Here is a 22,044-nt window from a genome sequence, read left to right as displayed (position 1 = left end):
AATAATGCTTCATTCCTCCTGAAAAGTGATGAAATTGAAAGCTATTTTATCATGTATACTTACATGCCTTTGTTATGCCATAGAATAAAGCAAAGAAGCTGTAAAAAGAGAATGAATTATTGCTTATTCTACAAAGATATTCTAAAATGGCCTTGACACATTTGTTGGTACCCCTTAGAAAAGGAGCAGCTGCTTTGCTTCGCCTGGCACAGGGTGCCTTGAATCTGTGCAGGGCACAATGAAATCTCAAGACTATCAAGGCATTCTGGAGCGAAACGTACTGCCCAGTGTCAGAAAGCTCGGTCTCAGTCGCAGGTCATGGGTCAAACCTGAGACAGCTGGAGCAGTTTGCTCAGGAAGATTGGGCCAAACTACCTGTTAACAGGTGCAGAAATCTCATTGAGAGCTACAGAAAATGTTTAATTGCAGTGATTGCCTCTAAAAATATATTAGGTTAGCGGTCCCATCATTTTTGTCCATGCCATTTTCATTTGTTTTCTTATTTATAATATTATGTTGAATAAAAAATCAAAAGCAAAGTCTGATTTCTATTAAATATATAATAAACAATGGTGGATGCCAATCACTTTTGTCAGTTTCAAGTTATTTCAGAGAAAATTGTGCATTCTTCATTTTTTGTGGAGGGGTACCAACAAATTTGAGCACGTCTGTAAGGGGGATAAGATTCAGCCAATGATGTCAGTGTATAAGTGCACCATCATTAGGATGGAGATCAAGGTCTGTTTTTGTCACTGCCGCCTGCTCTTGTCCACTTTACAGGCGATGCACAGCTCATCTCGAACCAGCCTAGTGTCTTTGGCAGGTTGAACTTCTTCAGCTGCCGGAGGAAGTACACCCTTCATTGGGCTTTTTCCCACTTGAGGTCCTGGGAAATGATGGAGCCCAGGAAGCGACTGATGGGGGCAGGTGGGGCTGCATGCTTCCTAAAATCCGCCACCTCCACTGTCTTCAGAGCGTTCAGCCATAAATTATATTAGTCTGCTTATGACAGGGTCAACTTAAACTGTCCATTGAAGACACAGCAAGACGTTTTTACAAACAATTCATAAAGTAATACTATAAAATAACCTACTTGTACTTCCCTTTTTAAGCATTAGAACTTTTATTTTGAAGGTTAACCACCAAGTTGCAGCAGAACCGGATGTTACTCTTTGAGCAATACGGTGTCTAACGTGAGTAGAAACAGCGGAGTCGGTTTGTTGTGCTGAGGAAGTGTGTGTGAGCTCCAACAGCACTGATCCATCAGAGCCTCTGTATGTCCGGATAAAGCTGTCTGAATCTGAATGGACTTTGTGCTGCTCACCTTCTTCCTGAATGTTTTACCTCTGACTCATCTCCCGGTAGCTACAAAGCTATCGACGCTAGCTTAGCATGCTAGCTGGTTAGCAACACAGTTTGAAGGAGAGCAAACGGTGTTTTTGACGGAGTTTTTTCGGAGGAAAAGTTTCTGTCATTGTGTGAAAATGTGTAAAGTCCAAATGCTGAGAGCGTTGGTGGAGCAGCGACTAACTGCGGCTGCTGAAGAGATATTTGGGCTGTTTGAAAGAACGATAGCAGAGTACGAGGAGGAACTTTGTCGTTCAAAAGAGAAGAACGAGCGACAACAGAAACTACTGGACGCTGTTTTCAACCCTCAGTTTTGGTTACACAGAGCAGGTTTGTTACCTTTACTTCTTCTCTCTGTTCACACTCTGGTTATACTGACATCAGACCCATATGGGTCAACTGTCAGGGCCCCTGTCATTCTGGTTAATCAAACCATGTTCTCAAATTACAAGTAAGTAGCCTACGTAAAACTAGCTAAAGTGCAGACAGGTCAGCCAAAAGCCAGTTCAGGGCTCCAGACTAACTTTGTTTTACTAGGAGCACTACAGCCACTAACTGAACATTTCAGGTGCAGAAAATGTAGGGACGCACACCATAATTGACACAAGCTCTATTTGTTTTGATGAGGTAAATAGTTATATATTTGATCAGCAACTGTGCCAACGTGCCATTTACTTATGGCCAGACAAGGCAGCCTATATGTATTTTATATTTTTATAGAAGGAGCAGTCACATTTCTAGCTCTCTCACCCAAGTGAGGGAGCAAATGCACGGGCAATTCAAGGGTACTTTAGATTTTTTTTTCAACCTGGACCCTATTTCCTTATGTTTTTGTGTGTAACTGACTGATGGGCACCACAATCTATGAAATTGGTCCAGTATTAAGTGTGCACGCTGTAACCGGCACCCACAGACTGGGCTGCAATGTAACCCTATGGGGCAAAGGTTTTGCCATTGACAGACTCAGATTATTATTCTAAGTGTCTGACAACATTATGGAAATGATCCCTACACTGATAGACCTTTTTAAAAACATTTTTCAAGACCTTTATGTTTAAACAGAAACAGCTCTGAGGTCGCTATCACTAAACCCACCAGACTCCATTTAAAAAAAAACAATACTTTTAGCGTGTATGGAGGCAGCATATTTTCACATGTAAATCTGTAAACTGTGTTTATTTCAACCAAAACTAGAGTTGTGATGTTTGGAAAAGTGGAAAGACGACCCAAAACGGCTTTTCATAGTTTTATTTTGTTTCTGTCGACCGTGAATGAAGTGTATTTTACGATGCTAATATTATTGTTTATTCACATGGAGTCTGGTGGGTTTAGTGAACACAATTTCGTTCGATGTTTTTATGAATAAAAAAAGGATCTTACTCTTTAACAGAAAGGTTGACCTCCTTAGAAATCCTTTCCATAATGTTGTCAGACACTTAGAATATTAAACAGAGACGGTCAGCGGCAAAACGAGCAACATGTGTTTATTTGAACATAAATACAAGCTCCACAGTTGCCCTATTAACTTACATTGCAGCTTGTTTCACCGCTGCCGACTGCAGCTTGTTTCTTTCTTGAAGCGGATCTATTATATAGATGGAGATATATAGATGGTTTTATTTCAGTTAGCCTAATAGCTGGTTTGATTTGCATTCAGAGATTATTTAATGGAAAGTACCCCATGCCAATCTCTATGTATGGTGAAGGGTATGTGATGATGTGGGGCTATTTTAATTCCAAAGGCCAAGGGAACTTTATCAGGATGCATAGTATCCTGGATCCATGAAATAACTGTCCTCTATGAGAATTTAACATAGGGGTGTACTTAGTTATGCCCCCTGTATTTTAAGGATGAACATTTATTTATTTACGATACATTACTCATTCACAAAGAAAATTGGTGTCGTTAAAGGTTGGATTTTTCCAAATTTTTTTAATTAAGGCATTAAGATAAATTTCCAAAAGATGATTTTTTTTGTATTCCTCTTTTTGTCAACTTTAGCATGGGTTCATAAACTTATGAATGCCACTGTACTTTTTCGGAGATGAAAATTGTTCCTATTAACTTTGATGAAGTGAAACCCAGTGACACGGTCAAAGTTTAAAACATGTACAGCACCCAAAAACAAGGTCAGGTCTATTTTAACGTACCCAGTGCCATGGTTAGCATCATTAAGCGTGCATTCACATTTCCTGTGGGGGGGAAAAAAACGCGTAGCCTATCATGTAAGCGGAGATCAGACTTGTCTGTCCATTGAGGCAGTGTGAGAACAGGAAACATCACTGCCTCTATCGCTGCCACAAGAAAGTTTTTAAACACTATTAGGGTAAAAAACAAACTCAAGCACTGAACTGCTGAGGAGTTTGTGTGGAAGCTGACTGTTTGCCAAACAACGAAGCATAGCCCGTCCTTCTCTTTCTTTCTCTATGAAATGAAGCTGCATTGTGCAGTCTAGTATAAACACAGCCTAAGCCTCTGTCCTGATTGACAGGTGGCTGTATAGCCAGGCCCTAAATCATCCCCTGCTTTATCGCCTATTTCTAAATAAATGGGACCATAATTTACTAAATTAACATCATACTGCTGTATAGAAGAAGACTTGAAACTAGCAATTGAGACCATAAACTCATTATGAAAAGGTTGTAAATTAAGTGAGTAGTACTCTTATAGATCAGACTTATTTTTGGAGCCAGTGGAATCGCTGCCTGCTGAAAATTAGACAGAATGCAGCTTTAATGAGCTTCAGCATTGGCTTCACTTTTTAGCCCCCTCGAAGCTCCATTCATTATTTTTACAGTCTATGTTCTCAAGAAAAAGAGAACAAATGTTCTGTTCTTTTCTACAATAACAGTGGTATCCTATTTCTTTTGTTGTCTGTCCCTCCAGTGCTCCCACAGCAGCATGTCTGTAACGAGGAGGAGGTTCTCTCTGATCAGCAGCTCTGTATTCAGGAGAGGAACTCCAGTCTGGACCAAGAGGACCCAGAGCCTCCACAGATTAAAGAGGAACAGGAGGAACTGTGCACCAGTCGGGAGGGGAAACTGCTTGTACTGAAGCAGGAGATGGATACCTTTCGTCACAGTAACAACGTAAACCACACTAACATGTCAGAGATTCACTGCAATACTCAAACAGGTATGCGTTTTTATGTGAGATGTGGGAAAGAGTTTAAGTATAATTCAGCTTTGAAGAAACACCTGAGAATCCACATAGGTGAGAAGTCATATTCTTGCAAAACATGGGAAAAAATTCAGACAAAATAGTGGCTTGTTGGTTCAATTGAGAACTCACACAGGTGAGAAGGTGTATATTTGCAAGAACTTTTATACTTTGATATATTCTGTGCTATACACTTCTCTACACCCTTCTGTTCTGGTAATTGTCTAGAAACCCCCTGTATAATGTTAATATATCTAGGAAAGCCATACATCTCATAAATGTGTGGTCTCTGGTTTGTTTCACCTGTGTGTAAACGCAGACATCCGGTAGCTACCGTTCATCAGCATGTACGGCTTATGGTCTATTTTAAAATAAATGGGACCATAATTTACAAAGTGATCATCATGCTGCTGTATAGAAGAAGACTTGAAACTAGCGATTGAGACCATAAACTCATTACGAAAAGGTTGTAAATGAAGTGAGTAGTAGGGTCATTTTCTCTTATACTCTTTTAGATCAGACTTATGTTTGGAGCCAGTAGACTACTACTTTAATGCAGTTAACCTAAATGTAAAAAAATGATTAGTGGGAATGCTGTTCTACAGCATTCCAACTGTTGTTGTTCGTGTCGGCCATTATCTTTATTTTGTTTTAATTTTAACTTTATTCCGTACGTTTTTTGGCTCTGCATAACTTCTGCATACTTTCAGCTATTAAAACCATTCAACTTTTCAAATGTTCAGCTCTTTCAGCTAATGATGGTACTTCTTCAACTTTTTTTCTACTATTTATACTTTTTAAAATTTTAAGCTTTTTAACACTTTTTTTTAACAATGAGAGCTTGCTTCAAATCCTTCACATCTTCTTCCGCTCCCAAAATTTTCAGCTCCTTCATACTTTCACCTACAGATGCCAAACAAACTTTAAAATGTTCACAAAATATTCAGCTATCAAGATATGGCTTTTCGGTTTTGGTTTTTTATGGTTTTTGTGAAAAAGCTGTTTAAGTTTAGTGATCTTTTCAGGATTTTTTATCGATTAAACAGAGTGTGTATGTGGCTGGTTAAAGTGATGATGTCATCGCTCAGAGGGTGAAGCTTCAAAAAAAATAATCTTTGTCCCTTCTCTATAAATTGCTCTCACGCCCACAATATCTACTTGTCATACACAATTTATACATCAAAACGTAGCTATTTTTGTCTAGTTTCAGCCAAAGTGCTCAGTTTTGTGATACATCTTACACTTTTGGCTCAGCAAGCTTCCAAATGACGAGAGTTTGAAATCTTCCTCCATTGGCTCCCATATTAAAAATCCTCCACAATTCCTAGCGAAACGCACAGCGAACCACTTTTTTAAAATCGCTGATATGCCCACATTCTTAAGTTTATTCACATAAATTGTATACCGATACGTTCACGAAGGCCATGTGTCTCTAACGTTGAAGTCGCTGTTTCGATAGCATGTACTGTTGTGGATTTATTAAGGCTTGTTTGAAGGGTTCTCTCACACTGTCTCTCACTCATTAGGTGGGGTGATCAATGACCACAGAGAGGCTTTATAAGAACTGAAGTAACCTAGACTGTGTCCTGAAGATAGTACAGTGGTTATGGAGTGTGGCTTTGGTGTGGGAGGCCCGGGTTCAACTCTCACTGTGGTACATCATTTAATTGAGTTATTTATGTTTTATTTTGGCTTTGAATGAAAGTGTTCTTTTTCCTTTTTCCTCTTATCTCTTTTTTTCCTTAAACAAACACACACACACGCACACAATCGAACACTCACACACACACAGACCTGCGCACAATTGCACATGCACAGACACATACACACGCACATAGACACACATACACACACAGACAAACATACACACACATAGACACACACACAGACATACACACACACACTGACACATAGACAAACACACACGCGCACACACACACACGCAAACACACAGACACAAATCCAAACACACATTCAAACGCGCGTGCACACACACACACACACACACACACAGACCCACACACACAGAGACACAAACACACACACACACACACACAAACACACACACACAAATCCAAACACACATTCAAACGCGCGTGCACACACACACAGACACACACATGCAAACACACACACAGACACACAGATACATAAACACAGACACACACGCACGCACACACACACACACACGATGGCTCGTCCCACACACCAGCGGAGAAGTATAACCATCAGCCACTTGTATGCTCCGGAGAAAGCTCTGCGTGGAGCCTCCGCAGGACCAAGAACAACTTAGATTCTAAAGAAGCTGGATGCAGCAAACAACCACCGCTGGCTAAACTATTTAAACATGCTGGGTTGGTTCAGGACACCCCCGTCTGTCACTAGCAATTTTCTTTCCAACCAATCTGTAGTCTGCAGGTTTTTACGTCACCTTTTAGTATCACCTCAGCTCACTTGGAACCTCGACTGAGGTGGTACTAAATAAAGTACCTGTTAGCAGGTACCAGGGACTTTTTTTTGTAATGGAAAACCAAAAAAGGCGAGTAGAGTCGCTACAATGTAATGGAAAAGCGCCATATGTCTGTTAATAATAAAAAGTATTTCTTCTTTCAGCCTTTTCAGGCAATTCATTTCAACAGTATTACAGTTCAGGTTATAGCTTTTCTAATGAAGTATTTTAGCTCTTCCTTTAGGTAATGCAGTTTAGCTTCCAACTGAACATTTTCCAGATGTTTCAGCAGTTCAGTGCAATGCGTTTGAGCTTTAAAATTTTTCATACAATTTGTTTAATATTTCTGCATATGTGAGTCATTATCAGTTAGAAAATATACTCAGACCTCACAATGTTCTACATCTTTTGTCTTATTCAACATTTAAAGCCAACATTTCAGTTTAGCGTCAACTTTTAACTTTTTAATGAAATTCATACTTATTAAAACGATTTCCACTTTTTCAACTATTCTCACTACTTCAACTTCTTCTTACGGATTTAAGCTATTCAACCAGTTTAGCTTTAACAATTCAGCTATTCAGCATTCCCACGCATTTTCTGCAGGAAATGCATTTTCTAGTTATGGTTAAGACTTATGTAATAATTGCTACAGTCCTAACTATGATTGTATGTAGTTTTATGTTGCAGCCTGTATGTCCAAGACAAATTTCCCTCGGGACAAATAAAGTAATCTTTATCTTAAAGTTTAACTTCATTTCCCTTATGTAAATATGGTTAGGGGTTAGGGTTAAATGCATAACCCAGAAATGAACATAAAACATAATTAATATATAAAACATACTACAAATTATGTAAAAAGTGAAATTACAGTTTTCTAACAGTTTTCTCTGTGTGCATGTATTTGATTCTTCTCCTCAGACGTCCAGCAGCTGTCGGTGGTGAAAGCAGAGGTTCCCCCTGAGCAGCAGGAGTGGAGCTCCAGTCTGGACCAGGAGGACCCAGAGCCCCCCCCACACATTAAAGAGGAACAGGAGGAATTCTGGACTAGTCAGGAGGGAGAGCAGCTTCAACGGCTGGAGGAGGCTGATATCAAGTTCCTGTTCACTTCTGTCCCTGTGAAGAGTGAAGAAGATGATGAAGAGAAAGCTCAGTCCTCACAGCTTCATGAAAGCCAAACTGAGGAGAACAGAGAGGCAGAGAGAGCAGAAGCTGATGGAGAGGACTGTGGAGGACCAGAACCAGCCAGGAACTCAGATCCAGATAGTCCTTTACAACCAGCTACTCATGACAAGACTTCAGACTCCTCTGAACCTGAAGCTGAGACTAATGCCAGTGCAGACTGGGAGGAGACTAGGGAACCTCAGTCAGGTTTAAACCCTCTGCAAAACAATGAAGTTGCTGTAAGTGATGTGGAATGTAATACTGGAAACACATCAGTTAGCTCCTCTGAATGTGCTGGAAGCTTTGGCCACAATAAACATCTGCAGAACCACTCTGGAGTCCAAACAGGAGGGAAACCATTTTGTTGCTCAGTTTGTGGTAAAAGATACCTTTGGAAGAAGACCTTAATGAGTCACATGAGAGTTCATTCAGAAGAAAAACGTTTCACCTGCTCAGTTTGCAAAGCTAATTTTTCTTTCAGTAGTGATTTGGTTAGACACCTGAGAATCCACACAGGGGAAAAACCATTTAGTTGTTCCGTTTGTGGTAAAACCTTTACACTAAAGCAAACTCTGAGAGAACACTTGGCTGTCCATACGGGGGAAAAACCATTTAGTTGTTCAGTTTGTGATAGAAGATTTGCACGAAAGCAACATTTGAAACGACACTTGCCCCTCCACACAAGTGCTGAATCTGAGTTCCCTTGAATTGCATCCCTGTTTTCATTCACTTTCCTCCCTTCCTCCCGGCTTAGTCCGTCCCACCAAGGAAGCATCCTTTCCTCTGAAGCATCATATAACTTTGGCTGCTCTCGTGTATCCTCGCTCATAGCTCCTCATAGGTCCCTCCTCCATCCTAGCTTCTCGGGGCAGGAATAACAGCTTTGAGGCGGCCTTCATGAAGGAGAGCCAGAACAATTCCAGTTAAACGAAGGACCGAGGAGCAATCAAATAAGGGAACTGTTGTTGCTCAGTTGGTAGGAAAAGATTCTTTCTCAAGAAGACCTTAACAACTCTCATGAGACTTCATTCAGAAGAAAAAAAACGTTTAACCTGCTCAAACAATATTCAGTACCAGTAGCGATTTGATTAGACACATGAGAATCCACACGAGAAAAAAAAAAACATTAAGTTGCTCAGTTTGTAGTTCAAAATTCACACAGTTCTATTGTGTGAAAAATCACGTGTTATTGAGAGCAGTACAAATAAATTAAGCTGCAGAGATGCTTGCTGAGCCAATTTCTTTTGCAGCAGGATTAATGTTCTGAGGGCAGGACTTGGTTCAACACTGATCAGCTAAAAACTGTCAGACTTCAGGCTGATACAGACTCATAGATAAGCTTTTTCAGCCAAACTGGAGCTACGCAATCAGTGTAATAATATTGACTGTTGATTTGTGTCTATCCCACTCTCTACTTTATTCCCTTATATTGTCCATATTTAATGCTGGTCTCTAGACTTTAATTGAATTTATAGTATCAAATCATAACAAGAGTTATCTCAAGACACTTTACAGATAGAGTAGGTCTAGACCACACTCTATAATTTACAAAGACCCAACAATTCCAATAAGAGCAAGCATTTAGTGTGACAGTGGCGAGGAAAAACTCCCTTTTAGGAAGAAACCTCGGCAGACCCAGACTGTTGGTAGGCGGTGTCTGACGGTGCCAGTTGGGGGTGTGATGAACAATGGCAATAATAGTCACAATAAAGATAGTGGAACAGAGACTAGAAATAGTAGTCGTAGCCTGCCTCCCTCTATTTTTATTATATTATTGATTGTAGGGTAAATGAGTCTGAGTTTTAAGTTTACTCTTAAATGTGGTGACTTTATCCTTGCACTATTGGACTTATTTGCACTACCACCATGACACACACTCTCATAGAGCACCTTACCATGCAGACTGAATCACAGGGTCAGTCCCTGCCCTGTCACTGCAAGCGTCTCATGCTTATGCATCCCTTAGTACATTAATGTGGAATTTTTACTTAGTATCTTTTCTTTTATTGTCCATATTAATCATGTGGATTTGTTATTTTATCATCCTGTTTATGATATATGTGTATGTTGTGTGTGATGTCTTTAAGCTACTGGGACCTTGAATTTCCCTTTGGGGATCAATAAATTATCTGTCCATCTATCTATCTATCAATAATAGAGAGTTGTACAGGCAGCTGCAAGCTTGAAACAAATATAGGGAGAGGGAAAGAATGGCACCTGCGTTTATAACAGCTATAACACCTCTCGCAGTTAAACTCGGCTCTCCAAGTTGATTTCTGCTCGCCCGAATGAAACTGCCTTTTCACATTTTGGGGGACTGGCCCTCTTATGATTGGTCACTTTCAAGCAGATCTCACCCTCAGGGAGCTCATTAGTCTACCTTGATTGACGGCTATTGTTCAGGAAGCTCAGAGTTGGTTTAACTTGTCTTTACTAACGATGTAGTGCAAGATAGCATCGTAAATAAAGGACTGTGTGTCTCACACTGTGCCTTTTGGTATTACATGTATTTATTAATTAAACATGTTTTTAAATTGTCTTAAAGTATTAAATGTCCCCTATTAGGGCTCGACAGTAACGGTTGTCCTTGGCAATCAGATTGAGTCAATTGGCAACCGTTTCTTGGCCTCTGGTTATAAAAATATATATATATTGACCAGCTGGTGGCCAAAGGGGGCCTTTGGCCACCAGCTGGTCAATATATATATATTTTTTAATATATAAAAATAAATCAAAACTTACAAAACTGGAAAATCCATTTCAAAAGACGCCAATATTCTATTTGGTTGTCTCCGTAAAGTTTAAACACCACGTTCGTGTGCAGCACAACATTTCAGCTGTTGTGTTAAGTGAAAATGCTGACAGCTAAACAGTGTTAAGTGTGTATGTATTTCACTGTAGAGGCTTCCAACAGCGGGACGTACAACAGTCTGCAGCTAAAGCTTTGAGCTAAAAAACACAAACTAGTGCTATGGCCACTGCTGTTGTCGGAGAAACAACACAGACGGGAATAAAGGTTGCGTTTACTTAAAACTGGTGAACCTCGTGGTGCATTCAAAGTTATTGTAAAATACCATTTTCTCATCTGTTTTTGGCATTTAAAAGCAATTTACTGGTGAAAGAAGTAATTATTGTTAAAAGTTATTCTCACTTTTTAAATAATCATTTAAACTTTTTTGGGCTGATCTGAAAATTTATCCGATCCGTGACTCAAAAGCGGGATCCGATCCAGGAGTTTCGTGAGCCGTTGCACCCCTATTTGAGAGGGATGGGAAATTATATTGCAAGCCATTGTCTCATTGTTTTATTATTAAAATGTGTGGTAAAGTTACATAAGAAATTAATTGCTCCAAATATAGGCAGTTTAAAACATGGCAACCATATTGTCAATTTCGGCAACCAAAAGCTGATGCCTGGTTGCCAAGCCAGCAACCACTTTAAAAAGTTAGAGTTGAGCCCTGGCCTATACAGCTCTGTAGTTTGAGCCGAATTATCAGCAGTCGTGAAACTGGAGCAAAATATTTAACCTTCTTTCAGCAACGTGTGGTCTAGTTTAAAGTCCTTACTAGGCTAAAACCACGTTGCCAGAAAAAAACCAAAACATACCCAACCCCAGTACTTCCTTGTTTTTGCCTTACTGTAGAAATTGTGCTTTTGTGCCATAACTGAAGTATGACTGCATCTGAAAAAGAAGTGTGGTTAAGTGTGAAATTACTGTCTATGGAGCTAGCTAGCTGACATGTGCGAGTGCAATCAAAGATGGTACAGAAGAAGAAGAAAAGAGGTCTCACTCTGTAGCTAAAACAGAGACCAGGTGAAAAGAGGATCTGCAGCAGTGAGAGAGAGCTGTGCAGTACAACAAAAATTAAACCATGTAAACCTATTCTGCTACAACCTTAAAATACAATTATGAACCTGAAAATGAGCATAATATGGGCGCTTTAAACAAAGGATAACAAACAGTTGTAAAGCTCAGCCAACTGCAGTTTAAGGTTGCACTTCAATTTTTGCCACAATTTCGGTAACTAAGCGCTGTGTTGCTTAGGAATTGTAAAACTTGTTTTATATACATTTAATTAAATAAAATCAAAATGGAAGATTTTTACATCTGCTTCTGTATAATAATGTTCTTACTATTAACAGATAAATATAATAAGAAAGTAAAAGGTTTCCATAAGAGACCAAGTGTGTTTTGGTGTATACTTATTGCACAACTATAGAGTAGTTAAAGGTCATGAGTCTCGAGCAAAGTACAAGGGGTAATAATAAGTGAAATGAGAGCAAATGAGGACGAGACATAACACAGTGGCCCCCACCCTGGCGTGTGTTGTGTGAAGAGAACAGTCCCTGTGCTGGAGAAGAAGAGGGGGCCCAAGAAATAAAGTTTAAGAGATGAGGGGAAGAATAGATCGGGGCTCACAAGGTCCGACAGTCTAGAGATATGTGGACCGGCTCCGGCTTTTTGTCTGTTGCTAGGGAAACTTAGTCTTTGTGTGTTTTGTGATCCCACAGATCTGTGTATTGTAACTCCGATGCTTGACTGATTAAACGAATGTATTTGACTTTATCTTACCATCTTTTTTGGCTCTTGCTTAGGATCAATGTAATTCCAATTTAATGAATTTGCGGGGATATATAGGTCTTCTATTGGAGTCAGACACATTGTCCCAAAAAAGTGGGGACACAGAGGAGGTAATCCCCAACACTTCCCTAAAACTATGTGTTGTAGTACAACCAGCAGGGGGGCCATCTATGTGTAGAGTAGTTTTGGAGACACGACTGTAATTATGACATATATTACATTTTTTTGGCAAAACATATTCCCCAAAATTATGCATATGCCTATTTTGCTGTAGTACAACTAGCAGGAGACAAGTTTAATTGAGGTACAGTACAGGCCAAAAGTTTGGACACACCTTCTCATTCAATGTGTTTCTTTATTTTAATGACTATTTACATTGTAGATTCTCACTGAAGGCATCAAAACTATGAATGAACACATATGGAATTATAAAAGTGTGAAATAACTGAAAACATGTCTTATAATTTAGATTCTTCAAAGTAGCCACCCTTCTGCAAACCCTTGTTGTTCTCTCAATGAGCTTCATGAGGTAGTCACCTGAAATGGTTTTCACTTCACAGGTGTGCTTTGTCAGGGTTAATTAGTGGAATTTTTTCCTTTTTAATAAAAAAAGCAAAGGGTGGCTACTTTGAAGAATCTAAAATATAAGACATGTTTTCAGTTATTTCACACTTTTTTGTTAAGTACATAATTCCATATGTGTTCATTCATAGTTTTGATGCCTTCAGTGAGAAACAACCCGGTCTCACTCGAAAGCGTACAAATAACACGGGTTTCTACCTGTGAAATACGTGCAATGTGTACGCGAAAATGAAATTCTACGTGCATTACAGACGCGGAGCGCTCCAATTGAAGTAATTGGGACCGGTGCGTTTTATATGCACGCAGCTCGCGTCACCACGTTGTGTGTTATTGCGAGAACAGCATCACACACAAAAACATAGATATGGTTGGGTTTAGAAAAATAATGCAGGGAACGGCTTTAGTAACACAAGAAAGTCACAAAAACACACTAATAAACGGTTGGGTTTAGGGAAGAAACATTGGGGAAGGCTTAACAAAAAAACACTACAAAGTCGAAAAAACGCTCCACATAAACACGCTAATAAACGGGCTAACAACAAAAAAAAAAACACATGCTGAAAATCGCCAAACACAGAACGTGAACCCCGGTCTCCTGGGTGAAAGTCCTGTGTTTTACCCATCCACCACCTCAACCAACCTCCCTTTATACTATAAGCGCAGTGGTTTCCATTACTGTAATTGGAGCGCTCCACGTATCTACTGTACGAACAATTTCACTTTCGCGTACACATTGCACGTATTTCACAGGTAGAAACCCGTGGTATTTGTACGCTTTTCAGTGAGACTGGGCTCGTGAGAATCTACAATGTAAATAGTCATGAAAATAAAAAGGAAATGCATTGAATGAGAAGGTGTGTCCAAATTTTTGGCCTGTACTGTATGTTTGGAGACACTACCTTATTTAATCATTAAATGAATAAATATTATCTTTTCGGTGTTGTAGTTTGTAGACGGTCCCTAAGCACTTGTCTTACTGCCGTCTCACCGCCGGCTGCTTGGCTGAACCGGAAGTTGTTCTGTCCCTCCTCGGTGAAGGCCGTCTCAGAGCTCTTATTTTGTCCCTGAGGAGAGAGCATCGAGGAGGGATCATCGAGGCGATATAGCCAAGGATACACGAGAGCAGCCTTCCCAGAAGCCGTGCAGCTGAAGGAGTTGTTAACTCCACCCATAGAGCTGAGGTATTCATGTCACGCTTCAGGAGATAAGGACGTCTCATCCCTCTGAAACACATTTGCTCGTTGCCTCTCTCCTCCCATGATTTTCCTTGTGTCTCTCCCGGGCTTCCTCGGTGGGAGGGGCTAAGAAGAGGGGAGGAGTCAGGGATGCAATTTAAGGTTTTTGGGACGTAGCCATTGAGTCCATCCTCAGCTGCTTCATCACCATCCGGTACGCTGCTGTCACCCCAAGGACAAGGGGGTTAGGGTTTTTTTTTTTTTTTTAACCAACATTCTTTTTATTGTTTCCACAAAATAACAGAAATACAAACAAATACAGTTACATGTCTTGAACAGACATGTCTACCCCCCAACCCCCACCCTCTCAAGTGATTCTAAATCTTGGTTGGGAATCAGGCCAATTAATTAGTCCATTTTGGTCCATTATATAGAAAAAAACTAAAACATTTCTGTAATCTTAGGTACTGCAATGTGCTACTGTTTACATGTCCCCAGGCTCTTCCATCACATGTGACAAATCTGTTCTCAATACATGTGAAGGGGTCCTAGATCTGGTGAAAATGTTGTTGCTGTTTAAAACAAAAAACTTTTAAGAGAAAAGTAATATGGGATGGCCATCTCCTCATCCTTCAGTTCACATAAAGTGATTTAGATAAACTGTTGGTTTGTTTGTTTCTCTTTAAGTGACGTCACCTTGTTCAAAGATCTCAGATATTAACTTGGAGAATACAAAGTTATAACTGAGATGACAGACAAATGTAAATGTAACTCATTACTAACCACCACTTTCTTTAGGGAAACAGATGTACAACAATTCAAGTTTAACTTTGATTTATTCAAATAAATGTCTACAAAAAAGTGTTACAATCCGTAAGCAACACAGTGCTTAGTTACCAAAACTGTGGCAAATATTGAAGTACAACCTTTAACTGCAGTTGGCTGAGCTTTACAACCATTTGTTATCCTTTGTTTAACAGAAATTGATCAGATTACTTGAGCAGCTGTTACAATATTTGTTCTAGTAAATATAGATTAAACAGAGACAAACTTTGTAAACAAAAACAGGAAAACATTCACATCCTGAAACAAAGTTCCTGCACATCAGAACAAACTGGAACTGAAATCTTTACTGAAATGAGTGAACGTGCCAGATTCTCCTTCCATGGAGGTGCACATAGAAACAGAATCACTCAGATATATCGAAGAGATGAGATCAGGTGCGGGCCATGTTGAAGGAGAAACAAAGATGAACACACTTAACCACACTTGTTTTCCAGATACGATGGCACAAAACACAGTTTCTACAGTAAAGCAAAAACAAGGATGTAAGGACTTTAAATCTATAGTGCGTAGTTTCTGTCTCCCCCATGAGGAATTTTAAGTAATGACTCACTTGGCAATGGCTTGAATGTAACAGACCTTAATTAAGATAATATAACACTAAAGCTTTAAACTGTTGAGAAAACATTGCTGAATAGTAACAAGGTTGAATACTTTGCTTGAGTTTCCTAACTGCTGATACCATAGAGCTGAGTGCTAGAAAACAAAATAAAGACAAATAAAAACAGAATTACAATGATTGTGTATTCATTTTAGCTGAAAAAAAAGAAGCTTATTTTGAGGGCTGTAGCAGCCTTAAGTCTGACAGTTTATAGCTGATTAGTGTTGAACCAAGACTTGAACTCAGTACTTGACCAATAGTCTCAGCGAGCATCTCTGCAGCTATTTTTATTATATTTGTGTCTTTTGACATGACTGAGCCGAGAGAATCTTCTATCACAAACTGAACAACTAAATGGTTTCTCCCACATGTGGACAACCAGGTGTTGATTCAGAGTTTGCTTTCGTGTAAATCTTCTACTACAAACTGAACAACTAAATGGTTTTTCCCCTGTGTGGATTCTCATGTGTCTAACCAAATCACTAGGCGAACAGAAACTTGCTTTACAAACTGAGCAGGTGAAACATTTTTCTTCTGAATGAAGTCTCATGTGAGTCGTTAAGGTTTTTTTACGAAGGTATCTTTTACCACAAACTGAGCAACTAAACGTTTTCCCTCCTGTTTGGACTCCAGAGTGGTTCTGCAGAGGTTTCTTGTGGCCAAAGCTTCCAGCACATTCAGAGGAGCTAACTGATGTGTTTCCAGTATTACATTCCACATCACTTACTGGTCCCTTGTTGTTTTGCAGAGGGTTTAAACCTGACTGAGGTTCCCTAGTCTCCTCCCAGTCTGCACTGTCATCAGTCTCACATTCAGAGGAGTCTGAAGTCTTGTCATGAGTAGCTGGTTGTAAAGGACTATCTGGATCTGAGTTCCTGGCTGGTTCTGGTCCTCCCCAGTCCTCTCCATCAGCTTCTGTTCTCTCTGCCTCTCGGTTCTCCTCAGTTTGGCTTTCATGAAGCTGTGAGGACTGAACTTTCTCTTCATCATCTTCTTCACTCTTCACAGGGACAGGAGTGAACGGGAACTTGATATCAGCCTCCTCCAGCCCTTGAAGCTGCTCTCCCTCCTGACTGGTCCAGAGTTCCTCCTGTTCCTCTTTAATGTGTGGGGGGGGGCTCTGGGTCCTCCTGGTCCAGACTGGAGCTCCACTCCTGCTGCTCAGGGGGAACCTCTGCTTTAACCACCGACAGCTGCTGGACATCTGAGGAGAATAAGGAAATAGATGCACATGTAGAAAACTGTAATTTCATATTTGTAAAGGAGATATGAGATAAGACAATACCGCTACAGTAAAATCTGTGTCTAATAACGTCGTCACAATCTCACATTCATATGCAAATTAGGCATTAACTAATTAAAATGCGCTAATTTGCATACATTTGACAAGGCACTGCAGGTTAACAGTAGTCTGGCTATCAGCAGACCAAGCTCAATCTTTTAGTTAATGAGTTAAGAGTCTTTCCCCTGTAAATGTTAGGTTTAAATATGTAGATTCATGTAGAAGAAATCTACAGATGCAGCCTAAAACAAATACCATCTAAATATGTATTTTGGAAGTTTTATTTCCATTAGAGTAAAATAACAAATATAAAACAATAAGACATGAAAGCAAAATAGACCAAAATCTCTAAATTGACCAAAACATGTAAAAAGTGTCCTGCATTAAACAGTAACGTCATTATTTTGATCGTAGGCTCCTCATCTAATAACTGTTTTTTTCCTGTAAAATTAACAAAATTGCAGCAACAGCTTTTTTCAGTTTAGTGTGAAGATTTTTGTTGAGGTTTTTTATTTAAAAAAAAAAACATGTTTTGAAGTGTTATTTTCCAATAAAACCAAAATAATTAAAATGATTTATTGCCATTTGCAAAATAAACTAATTCTTAGTGAAACTATGTCCCTCTCCTTGATGCAGTCACTTTTGGTGTTTTTCCATCACATGGTACCTGCTCGCCTCGCCTCTACTCTCCTTTTTTGGTTTTCCATTCTGAGAAAAAGTCCCTGGTACCTGCCAACAGGTACTGTATTTAGTAGGGCTGTGCTCGATTGAAGAAATTCTGAGTCGACTTCAATTGTATCGACTAATCGATTAATTGATTTAAGAGTCATGCAAAAGCACTACGTTAATTCTTGTGTTTACCAGAGATGTGCTTGTATGTTTCTTGGAAATAAGTCATTCAGCATGAAAAAAGCATAAAACATGACTAATTGACTAAAGAAATCTAAGTTGACTAAGACCAAAACCACCGATTAGTCGACTAATCGACTAAGAGGGAGCAGACCTAGTATTTAGTACCACCTCCGTCGAGGTTCCAAGCGAGCTGAGGCGATACCAAAAAGTTGACGTGAAAACCTGCAGACTCCTGATTAGTCGGAGAGAATCGTCACTAATCACATCATTGCTAGTGACAGACGGGGGGGTCAAGTCAAGTCAAGTCAATTTATGTATAGAGCACATTTAAAACCAACCTAGGCTAAACAAAGTGCTGTACAAAGTTATTTTATGTTATAAAAACATAGGAAGACAATAAAAAATATAGACACAATGAACATCATACAAACAACACACTTCTATAAATGTCCCTAAACTAAATCATACACCAAGGAATAAAAATGTGTTTTAAGACGAGACTTAAAGATCTCGGCAGTAGAGGAGGACCTACAGGGTGTCCTGAACAAGCCTGCCATTTTTAAATAGTTTATCCAGCAGTGTTTTCTTGCTGCCTCCAGCTTCTTTTGAAACTAAACTGCTAGGCACTGTTAGGCCCTGTTAGGCACTGCTAGGCCCTGTTAGGCACTGCTAGGCACTGTTAGGCACTGCTAGGCATTGCTAGGCACTGCTAGGCACTGTTAGGCACTGCTAGGCACTGCTAGGCACTGTTAGGCATTGCTAGGCACTGTTAGGCACTGCTAGGCACTGTTAGGCACTGTTAGGCACTGTTAGGCACTGCTAGGCACTGCTAGGCACTGTTAGGCACTGCTAGGCACTGCTAGGCCCTGTTAGGCATTGCTAGGCACTGTTAGGCACTGCTAGGCACTGCTAGGCACTGTTAGGCCCTGCTAGGCACTGTTAGGCCCTGCTAGGCACTGTTAGGCCCTGCTAGGCACTGTTATGCATTGCTAGGCACTGTTAGGCATTGAATAGGCATTGCTAGGCACTGTTAGGCCCTGCTAGGCACTGTTAGGCACTGTTAGGCAAGGACACTAGTGGTGCGTCTCAGCATGGCCATCTAGCAGTACAGGGTTTAAACACAACTTAAACGTGAACCATTGTCTTACATGAATATTTTTGAATGTTTAAAAAAAAAATTGATATTGCCTTTTTGAAAATCAATACAGTACTGCAAAATAAAATATCACGATACTCAAGTGTATTGATTTTTTCTTACACCCCTACTCCCTTCCCATTAATTTGGCGTAGTAACGGCATAGCCTACTCTTCACACAGATAGCATAGCTTTCCAATGATATTAGCGCCAGTTGCTGTCAAAAATGGTTTGTGAGAAAATGAACATTGAACTTACATGAAATGTTATCATATTTGTACTATGCATACATCTCTGCACACCCATTACTCTCTGTGAAATATCTCACAAAATCTTCACTCAACACATGCATCGGTACAACAGGTGTTTCCCGGGTAATCCGGTTTTGAAATAGCAACAAATTTCTACATGGTCTCCAACTTTTGGCCAAAATTATAATGTATTCTCATGTAAACTATTTATGTCAGCACAGACATTTTTGTAAATTGCTTAGCCAGAATATCTCACCATAATGGTTATTATATTGCCAGATTCCAGACAATCCCACTTACAAATATGAATATATATTTCTACTGGTATGCTTCCTAGTGACATTAATGCAAAAATATGAAGAAAAAACTATTCCACCTATGTGTGCATGATTAAAATTCTGAAGTGCAAAAATGTTTTGGCTATAGCACCAATATTTCTATTAATAGATAAGAATAATCAAGTCTAACCTCTGAATTTCTTTTCAAAGTGCACCAGATTGATGCATTTAAACGTTAAAATAGACATTTTCTTACATGGGAGCATGCCCATGGACCCCCCCCTAGGGGAGCTTGGGCCCCAGTGCAGCTCTAGGTCTAGTGACCCCCTGGGACAGTGTCCCTGTTTGAAAGGTCCCATGGCATGAAAATTTCACTTTATGAGTTTTTTTTTTAACATTAATATGAGTTCCCCCAGCCTGCCTATGGTCCCCCAGTGGCTAGAAATGGTGATAGGTGTAAACCGAGCCCTGGGTATCCTGCTCTGCCTTTGAGAAAATGAAAGCTCAGATGGGCCAATCAGGAATCTTCTCCTTATGATGTCATAAGGAGAAAGGTTACCTCCCCTTTCTCTGCTTTGCCCGCCCAGAGAATTTGGCCCCCCCATGAGAGAGAGAAATCATGGCTTTCAAACGAGCAAAGTGGCAGTTGGTCAAGGCTACACCCCCCCCCTCCACCTTGCCCCCCCTCTCTCCTCCTCAATAGCTACAGACACAGAAATGGCACATCCTAAGGAAAGCTCATTGTGGGACTGGCTCTAGTGGCTGTAGTTCTGCACCAAGGCTGAATTTCAGGAAAGAGACTTCAGATACAGTATTAGGGGACCACTAAGGCCTATATAAAAGAGACTTCAGATACAGTATTAGGGGACCACTAAGGTCTATATAAAAGAGACTTCAGATACAGTATTAGGGGACCACTAAGGTCTATATAAAAGAGACTTCAGATCCAGTATTAGGGGACCACTAAGGTCTATATAAAAGAGACTTCAGATACAGTATTAGGGGACCAGCTAAGTTCTATATAAAAGAGACTTCAGATACAGTATTAGGGGACCACTAAGGTCTATATAAAAGAGACTTCAGATACAGTATTAGGGGACCACTAAGGTCTATATGAAAGAGACTTCAGATACAGTATTAGGGGACCACTAAGGTCTATATAAAAGAGACTTCAGATACAGTATTAGGGGACCACTAAGGTCTATATAAAAGAGACTTCAGATACAGTATTAGGGGACCACTAAGGTCTATATAAAAGAGACTTCAGATACAGTATTAGGGGACCACTAAGGCCTATATAAAAGCATCCAAAGAGCACCATGTCACAGGACCTTTAAGTTTACAAAGATAAAAATTACCTGTTTTGGAGGTATTTACGCTTTTGAGATGAAAATGTCCCCAGATTTTGTCTGAGAAATCTGGTCACCTTACTTAACAGAGTATTCTCACTGTCTTATAGTACTTTTACTTTAGTAAAGGTTGTGAATAGCTCTCCCTCCACTGGTTTCCCAGAAGTTTAAATAGGGGGAAGAGAGGTAAGTGATAATAACAATATAGCTGTACCAACCTGCTCTGTGTAACCGGATGTGAGGGTTTAAAACAGCGTCCAGTAGTTTCTGTTGTCGGTGATTCTCTTTTAAACTGAACTCTAGTTCCTCCTCGTACTCTGCTATCGTTCGTTCAAACAGCCCAAATATCTCTTCAGCAGCCGCAGTTAGTCGCTGCTCCACCAACGCTCTCAGCATTTGGACTTTAGACATTTCTACTAAATCATAGAAACGTTTCCTCCAGACAGACTCCGTTAAAATCCGTTTGCTCACTCTGAAGTGCGCTGTGTTGCTAGGTTACGTTCGGTCCGTATACTTCCAGCTAGCAAGCTAACTTAATTAGCTTCGCAGGACACCAGGAGATAATTCAGACGTTTTCAAATAAAGGGAACATCACAGAGTCCATTCAGACAGGTCTATCTGGACCAGAGGTGTATAGTCCAGGTGCCAGAAAGCAGAAATCCTGTCCAGCAGCTGTCCCAACCATCACTAAACCAGCTCCTCTACCAGGTAGATGAGCTCGTTAGTGAAAACACCTGTTCTAGATGTAGAGGCAGATCCAAAAACATGGCAGGATTTTTACTTTCTGGCACCTGGACTATACACCTCTGATCTGGACATTGTGGGTCCATGAAACATACAGTTTGGTCTCTTCTTCTTCTTCTTCTTCTTCTTCTTCTGTTGGCTTTCCGGCAGACTAGATGCCTCGTGGCATATTGCTGGCCTCCCTCCCACAGGACATTTTATGCACCAGTCAAAAGTATTGTCAGCTTCAGTGGAGTAGTCCTGTCGTAGA

General features: G+C 40.1%; 2 pseudogenes; one reads left to right on the top strand and one right to left on the bottom strand.

Annotated features, from left to right (window-relative positions):
- The window catches only part of LOC120564267, a 31,217-nt pseudogene extending 21,973 nt beyond the window's left edge, over positions 1-9,244 (top strand).
- A 6,430-nt stretch (positions 9,245-15,674) lies between these two features.
- LOC120564253 lies at positions 15,675-21,759 on the bottom strand (annotated as a pseudogene).
- Between the last annotated feature and the right edge of the window lie 285 nt (positions 21,760-22,044).

Source organism: Perca fluviatilis, chromosome 8 (genome assembly GCF_010015445.1).
Source record: "Perca fluviatilis chromosome 8, GENO_Pfluv_1.0, whole genome shotgun sequence".
NCBI lineage: Eukaryota > Metazoa > Chordata > Actinopteri > Perciformes > Percidae > Perca > Perca fluviatilis.
This window is presented reverse-complemented; position numbering and strand designations above follow the sequence as displayed.